Source organism: Varroa destructor, unplaced genomic scaffold, assembly GCF_002443255.2.
Source record: "Varroa destructor unplaced genomic scaffold, Vdes_3.0 BEIS01000003.1, whole genome shotgun sequence".
In the NCBI taxonomy this organism is placed as follows: Eukaryota; Metazoa; Arthropoda; class Arachnida; order Mesostigmata; family Varroidae; genus Varroa; species Varroa destructor.
Genome location: NW_019211456.1, coordinates 46,101,053 through 46,113,802, shown reverse-complemented (window position 1 = coordinate 46,113,802; position 12,750 = coordinate 46,101,053). Strand labels below are relative to the sequence as shown.

General features: G+C 42.0%; 1 protein-coding gene across 7 annotated transcripts in view; it reads right to left on the bottom strand.

The window, feature by feature from the left end:
- LOC111246250 (uncharacterized) overlaps positions 1–12,750 on the bottom strand; it is a 155,429-nt gene that overhangs the window by 122,588 nt on the left and 20,091 nt on the right. Inside the window, exon 5 of one of the 7 annotated variants that reach the window (XM_086985609.1) lies at positions 12,303–12,532. The exons of the other annotated variants lie outside the window; for them this stretch is intronic. The gene's annotated coding sequence lies outside the window, so the exon portion shown is untranslated. The remainder of the gene's footprint in view (positions 1–12,302; positions 12,533–12,750) is intronic. 7 annotated transcript variants of the gene reach the window in all.

Sequence of the window (12,750 nt, the reverse complement as noted above, 5' to 3'; positions counted from 1 at the left end):
GTATAATATTTCTAATAAAATTCGAGTGTCTATAAAAAATGCGGGTTCAGAAATCTTAGAATAACATCTATAATGTGGACTTCGCATATTACGTAAATGGCAAGTAAATGCCTCCGATATCGGCGATGCTTCCTCGCTCCTTATTAAATTTTCAAAGGCTTTGCGCAATGGACAGAATACACTTGGGTATCTGAGGTACTCTGGGTATCACTTCGTCTGCATCTTCGGACCGTTGTTTACGTGTCTGAAAGACCGGCTAGCTCCTAATCTTCTTTCCTTTTGTTTAATTAATTTTGAAAGCGATATAATACAGAGTAGTAAGGCACGATGCCTTAAGCATTCAACATGCGATGAGGAAGCAGCGACGCAATCCGCTATATTAACAAAGGTCGATGTGATATGTCCGTAGGCGATACCATTTTTACTCTAGCTGACAGACGTTGAGTCAGAACTCCCATGAAACTATTAAATAGCGTGTAAAATAGGCCACTTTACTTAATTTACGAATATGTAATTTATGTTTTCGGAACCGGCTGAAAGTTCTTGTCAAACTACTGCGACAAAGTTCTGCATCCAATTATTCATCTAAATGACATTCAGAAAACTAACTGTCGTTATACTATGTACGCACTGCAAAGAAAACAAATAGAAGAAGCTGCTTTTGCTCTCCACTTGCCTGATCGCAACAAATCTCGTATGTTGCTATTTTACAGTTGTACTGCTTATAATGACCTTCGGCAATGCTTACGTATCTATTGGTCTATAGTTCGTGTTCAGTTCCAGTCTAGTAGCTCGTACGTTCATATGTTTCTCATCGCATCTCAAAACAGCACTCTCTCATCGTGCGCTTGGGTTGAAGTGTCAACTTGTCTTTCGAAGTTCACTCATCGGTGGAACGACGCAGCATCAGACAGCTAGTGCCCTTGACAAGCAGGTAACAGCAGTGGCGGCGATGTCCAGTGACATTGGCGTCGGAGTCCTGAGTCTCCTTTCTGCGGTGTCTAGACAAAGGACATGTTACCAGTGACTGTCGACAAGATCCAGATTGTTTGCCCGACGAGCATCTAGTCAAATCCCGGAGAAGGTCTTACCATCGTCGACTAATCATTTAATTCTTCCCGCGTACTCTACTAGGCCGAAGTCCACCAACACACGCAGCAGAAGCAGCTGGAAGCAAGCCGTCCCGGCCCGCTGGTGCTTTGACAGAAGCGGACCAACAGCAGCGATTCCGCACAACTTACAAACCAATGCGTCTAGTCTCTGATGCAAGCTGCCGTCGATGTTTTCTTAGTCATACGAGAGAGAAACTAGAGAAGAGACAACGGCCGGATGCTTGTGGCTTTCTCGTATCTTCTCGAACAACCGTGGGCCAAACGATGTCGGAGGGGCAGACTGACGAAGTGGGAGGAGAAGACGAGGATATCAGAAGGCGGAAAGGGGGGGCACAATCGAAGCGGATGTGAGGTGGGCAATCGAGGCCGAGCAAGCCAGGCGGAGAACGAGGTTTGCAAAGAATCAACGGCGGGCAGCGATTGTGGCGGGTGAAGAGGGGTAAAGTTCGGGACGAGTAAACCGAGGGATTGTGTCTTTTGATGATGGACAAGGAAAGAACGGGCACCACCTAACTACCGGGCAGCCAGGTTACCAGCAAGTAAAAAGAACTTACAGTGCCGAAAACCATCGTCGGGGCCACTGGTTCGTCCTTTTTTTCCTATTTTTGCCTTGCAACTATTTTCTAGCCGATCTTGAAAGCAATGATATTAGACAAGTTGCTCTCTCAATTCTTACTGCTTGCTGCTGGTAGAACAGCTAGCGTAGAGGAGTCTGCGGGGCTTTCCCGTAGCCAACCATGCGAAGACTTACTGCCTGAGGGCTTACTGACTTTTGCCGTCACTCAGTTCCTATTCGATAGAGAGACAGCGCGAAAGTATTGGTATCATAATATAAAAATATCTGTCTCTATCACGATGTTGAGTCACTGGGCGGCGACGGTATGCTTACTGCTCCACTAGAAAAGATGTTGGTTCGTTTTATTCTTCTCTGTTTTAGCTATTTCTCATCTTTTTGCCTATCGATGAGTACCATCCGTTCCGAGGTTAGCACCCGTATCTAGCTGGCTGATGTTTTTAATATGTTATGAATTGACTATTATGATTCCGCACGCATGCATGCCTATACGTGAGTCCGCTCACAGGTATTTTTCTCTTGATAAATGAGTGTAATGGGCGTCCTTTTTTATTACTAACTACAATCATTGACAATCCGTAAAAATTTACCTCACTCAGTTTTTGGCGCAATTGATGCATCATATTTATCATGTTAGTTTTAAGAATTTGTCTTATATTAATCTATTAGAGATATCTTTTGGTTTTTTTTACTAAGAGGTACGCCGTACAGTAACTACATATCGATACGAGTTTATATATAACGCCTATAGTTGCCCCCAAGCCGCAGTGTTTTGCGACCGTTGTCACAGAATCAACCACTTTTTTAATAAGGCAACAATGCCCTACACAAGCTAAAAACGTTTTAAATTATATATATATATATATATATTCATACGTACGCAGACGACGTCCATCAGTCGACTAACGCATCGGTATTACCTCACAGTTGACCAATAAGATCTGGGGCCGGTATCAACTGTCGTAAGTTACTTTCATTGGGAGTTTTCGAAGCTGTGGGTCATTGAACGCCCTAGCAGTCGAAGTGTTCTGCTTCTTTCGTGTGTGAAGACCGCTAGTTTATCTCTAAGCCTTACCACAAATTTTTCCACATCGTTTTTCCTGTTTTTTGTTTTTTAGTATTATGCAATAATCCAAAGGGAAATTTCTTTCCATACATTACTGCGCCTTAATTCATACTGATCTTTCCTTATTTCATTCTCTGACCCATCTCATAAATTCTTAAACGCAAGGACCTTAACACCTATTGTTTTTTCAGCTTGATCGACTTGCCAGACCGCCGGATCCCATCATTTTCATGCAACGTAGAAGTGAGATTACATTTTAGGAATAACTATGTGCCAGAATGTTTTTCTATATGTTTACCTTTCCATATTTTCTCGCTATCTATATATTTTACTTGTTATTGTCACTCGTAATCTAAGAACTGGCAATCTTCATGCGAACAACAAGTTTATAATATAAATGGAACTTCATAAACCCACTGTTCTATTCACTAACGTCATCACAGCCAGTGGTATATATATAGTGTACATGTGTTGCGTGTGATTTGACCACTTCAGTCTTTTCCGTTTTGCCTATGCTGTACCCGCAGTGGTACTACTATAAAAACCTCATTACGCATATGTAAAGTGTCTTTTTGTACATAGTCTTTTTTCGGATATCAGCTATACCACGCTCCAACTTCTTACATATCGACGATCCTGTAGCCCGGGGCTGCACGTAACTTGTGAGAACTGCTATTCATCGTCATAACAACCATCATTTCTTCCTCGACCGCATCAGTATTTGATGTCAGCAGAAAATAGCGGCTGGTCCATGATGGAAAAACTTTTTTCACCGTAGGGTAGACATGAAACGAATATTTTTTTCCTTAAGCACACTGTTGTTGATTGTTCTTCAATAGCCTACACTGGTGAAACTCAGTCGAGCATAGACGTACACAAGTTCGAGTGATCTAAAGTTAAAAAAGATAAGAAAAAAAGCGTATAAACTTTGACCCGACGGCTAAAGAATGGCAGCGCCATCAACAGAATCAACAACCGCCGGTGAAATGCTACGAAAATTGAGACGCATAAGCACAGCATGTGTACACAGTCCCTTTACCGTCTTTGGACTACTCCATTGTAACAGCTACCTGCAAAAGTGTACATGTGATATACATATGGGAAATTTATTAGCGTCACTTTCACAGCGAGGCATTTCTGAGCTAGTAATTATTACGCATGACGCACAGAGGCACGCTAAGGGGCAGCCTTCAACTGAGCTTGAGAACAGAGCCAAAACTGGCAGAAGTAGTATGAGAAAAAAGCAAATCATGCAGGATGCGAGCATCTGATTATTGTGCGGAAGACAACGCGATCTGACACCCTCATTTCGACAAAAATATATGTGGCTTGCCTTTCTTTCATCCTTAGTGATTCATATTGAGGCTCTTTTTTGTCGCTGACACGAAAACAAGTATTCAGGTGCTTCCATATTTGTGAAAACATGCAGGGGTGAAGGGATAAAAACAAAAAGAAAAGTATATTCAATTTTCAACTGTATTTGGTTACAACAATTAACTTCAATTGTAATCTGCTGTTTGAGATTGAACAGAGACATTTATCGCAATAGCTGTAAAAAAAGATAGGGCGAACACGCGCATACACCTCAGATAGTTGATCCTATTCTTTTATAAAAGTTACTGTCCTTCAAAGGAAAATGGTAAAATACTGGGTATCTATTAATATTTGGTTTTCGTCCAGCACTTCATGTTCTCCAGCCATGAAACCGACAATACTCTGAGGCTTGTTAGTAACGAGCCCTATCCTCTCTATCAACCTGGATAACATTAAAGAAAACCATTTACTTTTATATAAAATTATGATGTGATTGTGCGTTCGCCATTTCTCAAATCGGCTCTACTTCCCAACGACGGAGTGAGTGACAAAAAGAATAGCCTCTCGCTTTCGACTAAAATCCCAGAACAATGGTAGCGTACCTTCGCGTAGTCGCTACTCATAGGACCAGGCCTTTATGCGTCGGTACTAGAGCTGTACTAGATAATCCAAGCATAAATGCCTTTTTTGCATGTGTTCTAGATTCTAAAAGGAGAATATCAATTGTGAGTTTCAAACAAAAGAGATAATCCTTCTAGAGTAGCCGGGGTCTATATGTTAATGATCACAAATGAGTGCACGAGTTGTTTCGTAAAGTGCCCCTTCTTATTTTTCATTGGCTTAAGCTGAAGGTGTTCCAATTCGTTCCTCATGCATACAGACGAATACATCGTTAGTACTGTGCTATAGCATTATGTATAATACTACTGCAGGGCTGAAAGCGGTTCAGGGGCCCGGCAAGGGGGCGTTAGTCTTAAGAAACCTAACGCACGTTCCCACACTTAAAATTGAGTCTCGACAGGTCAAACCTATGTCCCTAACTTGCCTTGATTATCGCCACTGCTCGGATATTAATAAAGGTTGACCTGATGAAGCTAAAAGTACTTCGTTACTATTGTCTGTGCATGCGCGCATGCCACTATGGCTGCCAACTCATTGATTTGCTAGCCTGTTTGATTTCCTAAGCACCCGCGCACTGCGGCCCTCTGCTTATTTTGCGACTACAGTTTGCCCTTGACAACAGCCAGCATTGCCCTCCATTTCGACCGTCTGCATGTCCGCCTTTGTCCCGGTTTTGAGCCGGGTTTGAGACTGCTCCGGCGCTTCCCAGTTACGCATTGTGCCCCAAGACACTGCTAATTTGCTAATCACGCCTCCTTGTAAAGCCCCCTCTGTCTTATATACCTCTATTTGCCCATCTACCTTTCTTTATTATTTATGGTCGCTTTTCCAGAAAGACTAGACACTTTCTTTTCTGTCACAGTACTAAACGGATCGCTTATCGATTGTTTTTTCATTATTGGCCGGACATAAGTGAATTAGCGATCACTCATCCAGGCCAGGGCACTCTGTACGTGTCCAGGTCTTGGTTTTGTCGGAAGTCACTACACTGCTATCTTAATTTGAATGCGTTGAACGTTACTAGGGTTACTTGTCAGGAAATACGATGATTCTCGTCCATATATATATATGTTCCTTTGTTAAGGTTACACCGCAAAACTAAAATGTTGGCAAGCATCCGGTATTATTTATATATGTCGTCGCAGATGTACCTAATTATAAACGATGGTTTTATATGAAGACAGCATGTAGGCTAAGCAAGTGTTTGATCCACCCAACGTCAAAGTTTTACAGATGTTGTTTTCCATTTTATGAAACAACTTCTATCGTGCAGGGAAGCAAGCTTTAACTAAACGCATATTAAAGACCTGCATTGCATTAGAGCAGTACATGCTATCTATTTAATGGGCTAGCCCGCTCGGTCTTGCCAGTAAAACGAATACTTCCTAATACTACGCCAAAAAGGCAACGGATGTGTTCTTCTCTATGGCGTACCCTCCAATTTGAAGGGTTTGAGCCACATCCACAGCCATAACGATCAATACCGCTGCTTAAGCCAGCATCTGTCACCCAACGGCTCAATTTATTTCCATGTCACCTCGTAAACCATTTCTTTTCCTGACGTAAATCCAAAGTTGCAGAGCTGCATTTTTCCCTTTGTCAGGTAATTCCCCGTACATGCATGACAGTTTGGCAGTTAGCTATGCATGCCCACAACTAACATGTGCACGGTCGACCAGTCAACGTCATACAAATCAGCTTGGTGAGTGTATCGTCTCTACGGACCAACGAGACAGATCCCACCCAGTTGTCTTAAAACGATTAGTTAAGGTTTGGTATACTATATACATATAGCAGCGTACGAACAAACATGGTTAAACAGCACTTCTAGTAATTGAATGAGAAAGATTTTCGAGCACTCGTCGGAGGGTCAAAGCACGCATCTACCATCGCAAAGATCTTAAAACAACATGGAGATAAAATTCCATCGCCAGATAAGTCGTCAATTGAAGACTTATCTGGCGATGGAATATCTTAAAGAGGTGAGATCTTATCGTCGAAAGTGCAGATAATCAAGTACGCAAAGCAGGCTTCCATACGGCTCACTGTCGCTCAGTGCATGGTCATACAAGCTTACTTGAACCAACAACGTAAAGCTAAGAAATATCGTAGATGAACATTTAAAATATGGGTTTATAGCATTGTTATTTGTAGCACAGAAAGTGCATGTATAAAGTTTAGTAAAGCATTTCGAAGCGCTACCTCGTTCTTAATAAGAACACTGTATATCTAGGTAAAAATTAATATGTCTTCCAATTCATTCCGTTTGCGTGAACACACGAAGTACATTTCAATTAAGATCACAACATGCCGTCCTAGAGGGAAATGCTGGGTTAAAATTAACCTGTTTTTCCGCCTCCTCTGTATTCGCTACCTGGCACTTTTTCTCTACGGTTGTATAACATAGTAGTTAGGTGCTAGATTTTAAACTTGAATTAATTCACCTCGCCCAAAGCGAATCTGGAGTATCCGTTAATTGTAGTAATGATGACAAGCTATGTTGTCCCGCTTTATGGCCGCGTAGTAACGTGCGTTATCTACCGTTTCTGTTTGTTTTGAAAAACAGAATACTTTGTCTCACTAATTCTAATATAATAGATCCTTTAGTATCAGCAGGAGTACGTATCAAAACGAGTAAGCCGCCAAGTGCGGTCGGATTCCCTGCCGTCGATACAAAGCCTCTTTTTGTATTAATACGGTCGCTGTAGTTGCCATGTAAGTTCTCAGCTCAGACCGCTTTCTACTAGAATGGAAAAAAACGCGAGGTTATGCTTACCGTAAACATGAGAGTTCCCACAGACCTATATGCCTGTTGGGTCCGCCGGCGGGAGGCATCTAGGCCATCACAGAGCAAAGGCTCAGGAACTTTGCCGAAGAAGAGAATCTGCTCTCTGAGAGTCAGTATACTTTTCGGAGGCACATATCGATGCTGACAATAATTGATAGAGCCCTCAGGAGGTCTGACAAAGTTCAAGAAAGCTCGATTAAAGCAAAACCTCTCCTTCTCACGATGCTCCTAGATGTTAAAAATGCTTTAAATAAATGCTTTAAATGAGCCCCCAGTACCTCGTTCTTCTGATCTTGAACCACCAGTAGGACAGATCAGTAGTCAATAATGAAACTATCTTTTGTATTACAGCAGGAATTTCGCAAGGGTCTATTCTGAGCCCTCTTTTGTGGGTCCTGGCATATTACAAAGTGTTGAGATAAAGCAATCTTCTAAAAGTGCAAATTATTGTTTATGCAAATGACCTCGTTGTCCTAGTTCAAGCCCTGATATCAGAGGTACTCCGAAGAAAAGCAAACCGTACACTGAGGGAGATCCGAATATGGATGAAGAAACACGCGCTATCTTTGTCTTCTACGATGTCAGAGGCTATACTGCTTGTCGGTAAAAAAAAATCCATCCTCTCACACTGGCTTTGAGCGAGAAGAGAATAAACTTGGCAAAAACAGTGAGATACATGGGCGTGAATTGGATCGCGCAATGAAAGAAATGCATCACATCAAGCAGCCGTCGCAAACGCGACTGGAGCCTCCATGGAAATTGCCAGAATATTGTTTAACATTCGTGACTCAAAAGAAAGAGAGAATGACCTTTCAGCCTAGTAGCGGAGTTGATTGCGCTTTTCAGGGCGTTTGCCTGGATATTACGCAAACCCAGGAAGATCACAGTCAAGAAGCCACTTCTAAATACCTGGCGAATCCTTGCGCTTAGGATTATCCAAGCTTCCCGAACGGTTAGTAAAAAAAGATCTTGCTTCTGGTAAACACCCTTCCCTGTAGCTTTAGGGAGGAATGAAAAGCATGATTCGACGGACGATGTGGAAACAAAGTCTTGACATAGTGGCAAAAAGACTGGAAGGCAGTGCCTAACTTGACTCAAGAAGCGTCGGTATAAAACATCATCCCTAATATACATGCCTGAATTGCATGTCCCGGTGAAGAGTTCAGTTACTACCTCGTACAGATCTTCGCGGTTCACGAAGTGTTTCTGAACTATCTTCAAAAAATTAGTAAGACCATATCCGAATCTGTACTCTTTACATTGCGGACCTATAAGATATGGTAAGCCACACTCTAGCGGCGTGTACGACGCTCATCCACACTATAGGAAAGCACATGACAGAAAAATGAAATTGTTTCTAGGGGACGCTATGAGAAGGTTCACAACCTTCGTAATTTTTCGGTTGAAACTTTAGGGCGGTTGAAACTCTGACAAAGAAGATTTTGAACACAAACGAATGGTTCGTAAAGTTACGGCTAAGCCACATTGCAGACTATGCTTTGTCGGATTCGGGTGACGCACGGGTCCCAACGGGAATAAGTCAAGCGAGGGGGATGAGCCTCACACTCAACCCACATAAAACAAGCACTATGCCCTGGTGGTGCTGATCGTACATAAACAGTATTTCTCAAACCCCCATAAATAAAAGAAAAAAGTTTAAAGCACCGACTGCTTTAAACAACAAAAGAAGCCGAAAAGAGAAGGCCGAAACTCGGTTTCCTTTATCCACAATGTAAATTGCATTCACTACGATGCGAATTCAGTGGCAGGATTGACAAATTTTCTGGTACATCGTATTGAACTAATCTCTGCAATGGGACGTACGAAGGTTCATATGTGTATTTCTAGGAGAAAAGACGAAGGGGCTACTCGATTCGCCAAATCGTGGGTGCAACCAAAAAAGAAAGAAGAGGACAAAATATACGATACATATGTAGATTGTATGTATTCAGCGTATGATGATCTGAAATCGTAAGCGGCTGTTACCAGTCTTGTCGCCTTTTGTGTTGCCGTTGTTGCCAAAAGAAGCAGCAGCAGTGGTGACTAGAGTTGGCTGTGCCTCCTTACTGCTACGTTAACGATTGACGCCGAATGTAGCTCGAACTGTTTGAACGCCAGCAGTTGAATGTATCGCCGTCCAAAGAGTAACAGGTTCTGTGTGGCCGAAGGTGGCTCCAAGCACTCCGCAAGAATCTGTTCGGCGAATCTGCCGCTTTGCGACATTCTACATCTTCGCGCGTGTCTTATTTCGCTTGCCCCTGGCCCATGTCCATATTGCCGGGAAATAAGTTGCGACCTATAGAAAACGGTGTGTTACGCTATGAGTTAACCCAGCTCTGACAAGTTACATTCCTACAGCATTGACGACCGTGAAAGGAGATGATACAGTCTGCAGAAGCTTAGCAGGTTCCTGGTAGGCGGGACAGCTTCCGGGCGACAACGATTAGAAGCTAGCAAAGACGACGACAATAACAATTAACGATTACGAACCTAGCCTCTGAACTACATATATCGACGTCACCGTCGAAACGAAAGAAATGCGGATGGAGGGATACTTCCATAATTTAAATGCGAATCACAGAAACCGGCTGACTACTTTTTCCGATGCAAACTAATGACTCTGAACCGCGTCTGTTCCCGATGCCAGTGTATACGTATGCTGTATTGTATTGAATTGAATTAGTTACCTTTCGTTGCATTCACTGAATGGGATTTTGGCAGCTACAGACGACCTCGCCACCTGTCGCCTACAGCCACACGCCCTGTGCAAATTCACAGGCAGGAACGATATTGGTACATGCCCAGGTAGGTTCCTAGATGCTCCATTGTTTTTGTTATTTTCGGGAAACTGGCATTGCACTGAAGCAGAATTATGCTTTGGTATTCTAGCTTATACTCTACAACGTAATGGGTATGTCCACTAGAAAGTGTATGCCTACCAGATGTAACAAATTGTATCCCTATTATGACAATCTGCTCTTAGACTTTTTTTTTTTTTTTTTACTTTTTTACGTGTCATTCGTAAAAATCGACTATCGTATCTAAGGTATACAACAAAGCGCGCAGTTGTGCAGATAGGTTTAGATATAGAGACGCACGCGATTTGGTCACACGGCCTAAATACAAATTAAGGACAACCGATTCGATCTAACATTGGCGTACTGCCGTTCATAGCCTCCGTTCTGATTCAAAAATGATAGCACAGCCGCAATAAACGCCGCACGTAACCGCCTTAGGTAAACAGCTTTACAAGAACTCTAGTTGGAATATGAATGGCTATACGTATACGTATAATGTTATTACCATTGACAACGATACCCGTCCTAGGTAGACGCCCCTGCGAATATGGGAAAGATAATCAACTAGATTTAATCAAGATGACTCCGTTCAGTGTTATCTACAGTAGATTTATGGCGGTGGCGTATATCACTAACTCGATCATCTATGTTCATCATATTTAAATGTACTGCTGTTACAATTTCGGGTGTAAAAACAAACGATGGGCGACTGCTCGTATCAAAACGCTCGATAACATTGCGTGACTAAGTGATCCAGTGTCACGTAACACTTTTTGGGGCTTAGAAACGTGACCAGCATATCTTTACTTCATATGAGCAGGACACTATGGCGAATAAAAAAAATCTTGCCACAATGTGCTTTTGTAGAAGGGCTTCACCTAAATACAATAAACTTTTGTCCTAATTTTGTCAGCGTAAGTTGAGCTGAGGAAGATGCCAAAGTACTTAAGGTATTTTACTGTGAAATCATAAAATGAGCCCGTGTATGATGAACTATTGCTTGAAGCAACAAAGATTGGTTGCAGATATTCTTTGATTTATTGGCTAAAACAACAGTCGACTCATTATATCGATCACGTGAGGACAAAAGACGCTGTGACGCACATCTACTGGTACCTATTCAGATACGTGCATAAACACACGCCATCGGTGCCTGCAGGCCAATACCTATGACAGGGCGTTCAGACTTCAGAATCATTATTACCATCACAAATAACTTGTTTTGACCCGCTTATCTATCTATTTACTATATTATACTATAGTAAGCTAGAAATAAAACTTTGTACTAGCTATTCTAAACTTTTAACTAGTATTCCTTTTCGGCAACGAACGTATTTTTATTTCGGACGTCAATCAATCTGAAGTCGCTGCCAACGATAAAAAAAAAACTAGAACATTCGAGTAGGTTTGTACTTCAAAGTCTCCACAAGATGGAGCAACCGACCGCACAATGGACGAGCGAAAAGTAACCATACTGATGGATCTATTTATTTCAGCTTTAACCCATATGGACTCCGCAGCTTTTTGCAGGCTGCAATCTAGCGCATTGAAGTAAGAAGTTACTCGAAAGTGCCGTAAAGTGCAGTGATCATTTGAGCAGGTCTTACACTGTAGCATGCAAGTTCAAATGTCTACTAGCAAATGTAATGCTCGTTCTGGTATTTTGTACTTGCTTAACATGGGCATACATAGAAATAAGAACATTTTGGAGCAAAAATATGCATTGGCTATAAATACCACCTTGTATGTGCTTAAACTTCACGTCATTTTTGTGACAAATACTTATTGGATAGGGGAATGCACATATGTCAACTTAGTAACACAAAGTTAATGGTTATATTAGTAACTTTATTACTGAGGCGCGTGTTAGAAATACACAAGTGCATTTTACGTTAAGCTCCTTCTCAGCAATATTGTTGCTCTTAGATGACAAATACTCATAGTATCCTTGTCCTAATTGAAACCCTTTTATATGTATATGCCAACAACCCTGACTCGAAGACAGGGGTATAAATACATACAAACTCACACAGAACTTCGATGGGTGGTTCTTAGCATAGCTGGAGAAATACTGATTGGAAGTGCGTTACTGCGGAGAGCTTGCCAATACAGCTGAATCTTAAGCTGAGCTGACACGGAACGGGGGTGACGAGGGGGTCGAAAATAGTTTCATCAACGAACGTATGCCTAGTCAGTGAGTCAGTTTCCCAGCCACAATTTGCCAAAGCTGTTACAGGAAATCCTCTCGGGAGAAGGAACCTGCGAAGACGGAAGCCAGGTTATTTGGTATCGTATGAAATTCCTCGTCCATATACATTGATGTTTCGGAATGTTATTCCACCCCTGAAAATAGAACTCATCAGTAGACTCGAACGTCGTGCATAGTTTTACCACTTTTGAACATTGGGCCGATAACGTACCATATTGTAGAACTTAATATAATTATTATGATTATGACTGAAGTGCATTAGTATGCA